The sequence below is a fragment of the Nomascus leucogenys genome, chromosome 8 (assembly GCF_006542625.1).
Source record: "Nomascus leucogenys isolate Asia chromosome 8, Asia_NLE_v1, whole genome shotgun sequence".
Taxonomy (NCBI): domain Eukaryota; kingdom Metazoa; phylum Chordata; class Mammalia; order Primates; family Hylobatidae; genus Nomascus; species Nomascus leucogenys.
The window spans coordinates 51848862-51856888 of record NC_044388.1 but is presented as its reverse complement, the minus strand read 5'-3'; positions in this window follow the sequence as shown (position 1 = coordinate 51856888).

The following is an 8027-nucleotide window of genomic DNA, read 5'->3' as shown; positions in this document are numbered from 1 at the left end:
AAGTGAAAGAAGCCAGGCACAAGAGAGTGTGAGCTGCCTCGTTCCATTTATTCCAAGTTTTAGAATAGGAAAAACTAATCTGTAGTGAGAGAAGGCCTAGGGTGGTGTGTAGGGGGTTGGCCGCAAAGATGCACAACAGATCTTTTTTGGAGAGAGTGAAATGCTGGGTGTCTTGATTCAGGAGATGGTTTCAAAGGGGTACACATCACTGAACTGTACATTTAAAATGTATGTATGTAAATTATACTTCAATAAAGTCATTTTTTAAAGGTGAGGTATTTTGGGGTTTTCTTAACTTCCTTTTAAAACTTGTAATATTGCTGGGTGCAGTGGCTCACGCCTGTAATCCCAGCACTTTGGGAGGCCGAGGCAGGCAGATCACCTGAGGTCGGGAGGTTGAGACCAGCCTGACCAACATGGAGAGAAACCCTATCTCTACTAAAAATACAAAATTGGCCAGGCGTGGTGGCACATGCCTGTAATCCCAGCTACTCGGGAGGCTAAGGCAGGAGAATTGCTTGAACCCAGGAGGCGGAGGTTGCGGTGAGCCAAGATCGTGCCATTGCACTCCAGCCTGGGCAACAAGAGCAAAAAGAAACCTCTGTCTCAAAAAAAAAAAAAAAAAAAATATTTTTCAATCATTTTAATTGTTGTGTTCCTCCCATCAACTTTGGGTTTCAAACCATCAAACCTTTTCTTGATTAAAAATGTCATCATATCTGGGTGCAGTGGCTCACGCCTATAATCCCAGCAATTTGGGAGGCCAAGGTGGACGGATCACTGGAGGTCAGGAGTTCGAGACCAGCCTGACCAACATGGAGAAATCCTGTCTCTACTAAAAATACAAAATTAGCCCGGCATGGTGGTGCATCCCTGTAATCTCAGATACTCAAGAGGCTGAGGCAGGAGAATCACTTGAACCTGGGAGGCAGAGGTTGAGGTGAGCTGAGATCATGGCACTGCATTCCAGCCTGGGCAACAAGAGCGAAACTCTGTCTTAAAAAACAACAACAACAACAACAACAAAGTCATCATAGAGATAAAAATCTATACAGAGAGAAATTACTGATTGTATTAGTTCATTCTCGCATTGCTATAAAGAAATACCTGAGACTGGGTAAATTATAAAGAAAAGAGGTTTAATTGGCTCACAATTCCAGAGGCTGTGCAAGCGGCAGGATGGGCATCTGCTCAGCTTCTGGGGAGGCCTCAGGAAACTTACAATCATGGTGGAAGGCAAAGAGGGAGCAGACACTTCACATGGCCAGAGCAGGAGCAAGAGTGGGGGTAGGGGTTCGGCTTCTGCTATGTTCAGAGAAGCCCAAAACACATTTTGGGTGGAGGGGTTGCTACACACTTTTAAACAGATTCCAAAAGAGAACTCACTATCTTTTTTTTTTTTTTTTTTTTTTTTTTGAGGCAGAGTCTCGCTCTGTCGCCCAGGCCAGAGTGCAGTGGCATGATCTCGGCTCACTGCAAGCTCCACCTCCCAGGTTCACGCCATTCTCCTGCTTCAGCCTCCTGAGTAGCTGGGACTACAGGCGCCCGCCACCGCGCCTGGCTAATATTTTCTATTTTTAGTAGAGACGGGGTTTCACCATGTTAGCCAGGATGGTCTCGATCTCCTTACCTTGTGATCCGCCTGCCTCGGCCTCCCAAAGTGCTAGGATTACAGGCATGAGCCAACGCGCCCGGCCCCAGAGAACTCACTATCTTGAGGACAGCATCAAGGGGATGGTGCTAAACCATTACTGAGAAACTGCGCCCATGACTTACTCACTTCCCACCAGGCCCCACCTCCAACAATGGGGATTACAATTTGATGTGAGATTTGATGGGGAAACATATCCAAACCATATCACTGATTTAGAACTTGAAATGAAATATTAATGTTCGAGATGTCATTTTTTTTTTTACAAAAGTAAACTTTTAATTTTAGAATAGTTTTAGACTTATAAAAAATATTACAAAGATAGTACAGAGAGTTCCCTCATACCTCACTCTCAGTTTGCCTTCTTAACATCGTACATTAGTCTGATACATTGTCACAATTGATGAATCAGTATTGATACATTATTATTAATCAATGTCCATTGTTTAGTGCAATTTCCTTAGTTCTTCCTTAACATCTTTTCCTGTTCCAAGATCCTATCCAGCATATCCCATTACGTTTTGTCATCCTGTCTCCTGTAGGCTCCATCTGGACATGACACGTTCTCAGTCTTTCCTTGTTTTTGATCACCCAGACAGTCTGAGTACTGCTCAGGTATTTTGCAGACCCTCCCTCAGTAGGAATTTGTTTGATGTTTTCCTCATGGTTAGACCAGGTTATGGGGGTTATGGGAGAGGAAAGGGCCATTCTCACTGTATCATATCAGGGGTACACAGCGTCAGCGTGATTCATCGCTGTGGATGCTAACTTTGATCACCTGGTTGACACAGTGCTTTTCACTGTCAGAGTTTTTCCACTGTAACCTTATTTTTCCCCGTTTCCACACTCTTTGGAAGGAAATCAATACGTGCAGCCTCCACTTAAGAGGAGAGGACTTACACTCCTGCTTGAGGGCTGAGTATCCACATAAATTATTTGAAATTTTCTGCATGGGAGATCTATCTCTTCTTCCTCATTTATCCAATCATTTATTTTTCACATACAGACACATAGTATAGATTTTATAATTTGGGTTATTTATTATTTAATAGCACTTTATTTTTTGCTCAAATGGTTCCAGCTTTGGACTTTGGGAGCTCTTTCATTTGGCTCCGGTGTGCCTTTCACATACCCCATAGTTGTGTGGGTAGAGGGGTGTGGAGGTGTTCAGCTCTTCCTTACTTCCTGGCACTACACAAAATGCCCCAGGATCACCTTGTAGATTTCCTGCCCTGTCCTAGAATCAACCATTTATCTTCAAGGGGTCCTGGTTCCTTATATTGGAGAATGGCATTAGATACCAAGATCTGGGTGCCAGGTGTGCTTGTTGATACTAGGGTGTTAAATCACCTTATAAATAGAAAAAGTGCTTTCCTCAAAGTTCAAATTTCAAAACCTTAAAAATACTGTTAACTTAGAATGTTTTAGTGACTTTATCCATATATTTACATATATTTTGCTATGGGAATGATAAATTTTAATTCAAAGCTCTCTTAGATGGCCTAGAATTTAGACTGAAAATAATATGCATACACAGCCAATTTTTTAAATATGAAAAGTCATTTATGACTATCTAATGGTAATAAATTCAAGCCAGCCTTATTAAAGAAAGAAGTTAAATAAACCAAAGTCTTGGTCAAAACAGCTTGCCTCAGAAAGTATACTCTGGGTCTAATAATCTACCTCCTTCAGGAATATTCATTCCTCTTGTCACCCGCTAGCTTCCAGTCATAGAAAAAAAAAATCCATTTAATAACTTTAGATTTGGTTACATCCATCTGTGATTTTTTCTTCATCTCCATTTAGAATTAGTAGGAAAAGCATTAGGACAAAAGGGTTGTTTAAAGAACATTAGTTTATCTCTTTTGAAAAGTGAAACTTCTTTCCTCTAAGCTCTGGTTACTCAGTTGTTCTTTCCACAAGCCCTTCTAACAGTGATTATCTGCAGTTTGCTCACCCATTGTCAAGAACTCAGCATCCATACTTGAAACTCAAGCTTCATATGCCAACTTTGGGATTATTCTCATCAAACAGAAGAGGCTGTTTCCATGCTGGAATAAAACATGTAATATTCACTTATAAGTCTTGGCATTGTGTTATTTTCCTGTGTGCGTGCGTGCGTGCGTGTGTGCGTGTGTGTGTGTGTGTGTGTGACAAAGAACATTCTTTTTTTTTCTTTTTTGAGATGGAGTCTTGCTCAGTCACCAGGCTGGAGTGCAGTGGTGTGATCTCGGCTCACTGCAACCTCTGCCTCCCGGTTCAAGCGATTCTCCTGCCTCAGCTTCCCGAGTAGCTGGGACTATAGGTGCGCACCACCATGCCCAGCTAATTTTTGTATTTTTAGTAGAGATGGGGTTTCACCATGTTGGCCAGGATGGTCTTGATCTCCTGACCTCATGATCCCCTTGGCCTCCCAAAGTGCTGGGATTACAGGCGTGAGCCACCGCGCATGGCTCAAAGAACATTCTTAAGTACAGTAAGACAAAGAGGACATCTATGATTTTCATCAAACAAAAGCCAACATCAAGTTTTAGATCAATTTGCTTCACTAATTTTTTTAACTCAATAAAAGAGTTCAAAATTACATTTTGACCAAACTTTGAAAGTAACTGGGCCCTAGCCATCACATTTACAATGCAGTAGCTTTTTGCACAGAAGTCTTATCTTCACTTTTTCTGTTTTCACTTGGCCTTCTGATGAATTTGGCTTGTACTAGATGAGGAGGTAGTTTTTCTCAAGATACTACCTGTAGCTTTCCTTAGGATAGACCATGTGACATTTTTATTACTTCTGTCACTTAACCAAAGTAGCTTTTTCATTTTCATTTATGATAGGTTTTGTAAATGTCAAATTTCTTGTTAAAGAGTCAGACTTGACATTCCAAAAGGCAAAGGATGATGTAAATAATATTCAAGTATACACAACTAGAGTTGGAAATAATTTCAATCACTTTCTCCCACCCTCCCAAAATCAAGGTAACCAACTTTTCAAATAGTTATTTGAAAGGAAGAAATCAAGCTGCAGTTAAAAAAAAAATGACACAGGATATTCTAAAATGTGATATATCTATCTATAATTCAAGTATAGAGACCATGAATAATCAGAGAAACCAATGTGAAATCCATTTGGTATGACTTGTAGCGTACATTTAAAGTTAATTAACCCTGACTTGAATTCCTTAGAATTAACTTTTACAGAATTATAGAGGATTTAAAATTAGGTTTCCATCAATTTTAGAGGTAAGCTAACAAATTTTTTCTCCTGTTATCTCCAAGGAAATAAAACTGTTCAAATGTATCGGTGATTAGGTTATGACTTTCATTTCCTTTCTTTATTTTCTCAATTTTTAGGAAACTATAAACTGGTAGATTCTTTAACATACTTTCAAAGGAAAAGGGAATGACGCAGCTTCTTTATGAAGATCACTGGGTTCGGGATACTCACATAAATTTAGGGTCACAAACAGCTACTTTTGGGGGCCAAATGACATGCATGAGGGGCGTGTGTCAGGCAGGGATGAGGGCAAGCTGGGGAGCGCCTGCTCATTTACTGCAGTCCAAGAAAGCACAGTCCTGCAAACACGGGGCATCAAAAGGACAATGGCTTCTGCTATGTTCAGAGAAGCCCAAAACACATTTTTTTCTAAGTATTCAATCTCCCAATTTTGAAATGTTAGCAATGATTTTCCTGAAAACATTGCCTATGGTCTGTGAGCTGCATTTGGCCTATAAGCCACCATCTGCAAGCCAATACTGCCCAAGAGAAGATCATATTGGGAGCTAATCCAGCAACCGCAATGCCTTACAACAAGACATATAATTGCCAAATTTATTTCAAGTCTCATGTTGGCTGATCTGAGCACCATCTTTGAGAGATGAACAAATACAAAAAGGTTGCTTGATGATTTAAGAAACAAAGTAAACAGTTTGACGATTTGAATAGACAGTATCGTCAAGTGATTAATAACTTGATACACTCATTTATTTGACAAAGATGTATGGAGTGCCTTGCATGTACCAGGCACTGTTTTAGCCACCAGGCATACAGCTGAACACAAGGCACCTATCCCCGAAGGTGCTTACATTCTGGAGGCAGAATGTAAATAAATACAGAGGTAGTAAATAACTAAGCAAACAAGAAAAATAGCAGCTGATGATAATGATCATGCAGAAAATTAAAAACAGTAATTTTTTAACAGGTGTCTGGCTTTCCTATCCTGGTCCATGGATCTCAAACCTCACCCCCTGAGGCTGTCAGAGTGTCAAATTCTTCCTCTTTACTCCTTTTGCTCACGTTATGAGATCACTTGTGGTATGTTTTAATAAATTGAAGGCCACTTTATTTTAAAGTAGTTACATTTTAATCTTCTTGACTAGATTTGGTGGAAATATCAATCCAGGAGGGATTTAGGGAAACCTCTAATCTAATCAACAGCTTAATTACAATGCCTGGGTCAGTGCTGCAGCTAGTTAATTTCAAACATTTTATGTTGCCTCCTTTTAGCTTCAGTTTTAGAGGATACCATTTTCCAGTGTGTCCCTAAATTCTAAGAATGTACCATTTGAGGATTTTTACCACCTTTTGGGAACAAAGACTAATAACATCTTCACAATGAAACTCTTTTCCTAGGGCCAGGGCTTCTGCCACGTAAAAATGCACATTAACAAACATCCTTGTAAACTCTTCCCTATAGCTGCCCCTGTATGATGAAATGGAGAAATACTGTAATGTCCAGTCAGGAAATCTGGGTTCAAAACCAGATGTTTGGCTCAGCTGGGGACAACTCTTTGATCTGGTAGCCAGTCACCTGATCCTTGCTGTTTCTCTTTGAAAGCCCACTTCTTACGGCGCTGAATATGAGGACTGAGTGAGAGTGTGAATTTGAAAGCCAACTCTGAAACGCTGGCTATGATAGTTATTCTGATTGGAAGGGCCATTAAGGTCAATGGCAATGCTCCTTTTGTGATCAGTTACAAGAAAACAAATGGGTCCTTGTGACTGTGGGGGAAAGGAGGCAGAGCCAGACACAAAGTGGACCTCTTCTGGAAAATCAGCCGCTGAAAGGAAAATAAATAAAATCCGTAAAGTTATATTTCAGTTCAAAAAGAAATGTGATTGTATGTAATGGCAAGAGGAGCACTGGTAATAATACATGGCTAACATTCACTGCGCACTTACTCTGTTCCAGGCATGGAGGTCAGAACTTTGCATGTATTAGCTCTTCAGATGAGGGGAGGAGAAGGAAGGAAAAGAGAAGTTAAGCTAATAAATAACGTGAAGTTGAAAAACTACCACGTACACAACGTGCACTATCGTGTCCCCGCCCCCAGTTCTTTATATATGTGGTTTCCAGACCCATTTCTCAGAGGTTTGGTGTCTTTTGCAGCCCTTAGGGCCCCTTCCGCCCATTGTTATCTAATCTCCCCTTCTCGGCCACGCAGGAAGGTCCCAAGACCCGCCCCCCCACCCCCCGGCAGCCTTCAGATATAGTTCTCTCGTACGTATGTGCCAGCATTTTATGCAGTAAACACATGTTGCCCTTAACACTGAACTGCAGGTTAAAAATGTATTCCACTAAATTATGCAGCGGTTAGCTGAGCAAACAATGAAAATGCAAAAGAATACATTCAGTATATGGAGCTTAGAATACATCCTTTTGGAAAGCTAAACATTTTTTTTTTTTTTTGCCCCAAATAAGACTAGAAATGGATTGCTCCATTTAAGACTTCCATTAATAAACTTCTCAGAATATGAAATGTCTCCAAAATGTGGGGACGCTGGGGTGAAAGGTGCCGGATAATTCTCATTGGTGCGTGCGCTGGGTGCAGGAGGAAATATGCTAATGTAGCCGTTTGCCGCAGGGCTGGTGTTATTTATACAGCGCTGGCTGGGCAAGGTTGGCGCTGGAGCAGGAGAGGAGGGAGAGGTTTGTCTTCTTGTGTGAGAGTATAGATGTGTGCGCCTGTGCACACGGCGTTCCAAACGTGAATACAAGATCTTAGGGAGGGGGTGGGGAAGGCCATCACGTTTATACTGTATTATAACTTGTGTTGGAGATACATCCCAGCATCGTGCTTACATCGCATTCACTTAGGAGTGGGGGAAGAAATGGCGATTTGGGAGTGGGTGCGGCGGGTCGCAGGTGGCCAGACACTGCGGGGGACTGGCGACCTGAAATTGGCAAAGGCGCCTCCTTGACCCTGCTCCACGGACACAAAAATCAACCTTATTCGCTCCTGGAAAAAGCGCAGAGGGTTGTTCCCGAAGGCTGAAGACCCTCGGGCTTGGGACTGGGAGCGGGACGCAGGCAGCGGGACCGCCGGGCCCCTCTGAAGAGACAGAGGTCACGGAGACCTGGAGCGCGCGGAGTGGGTGG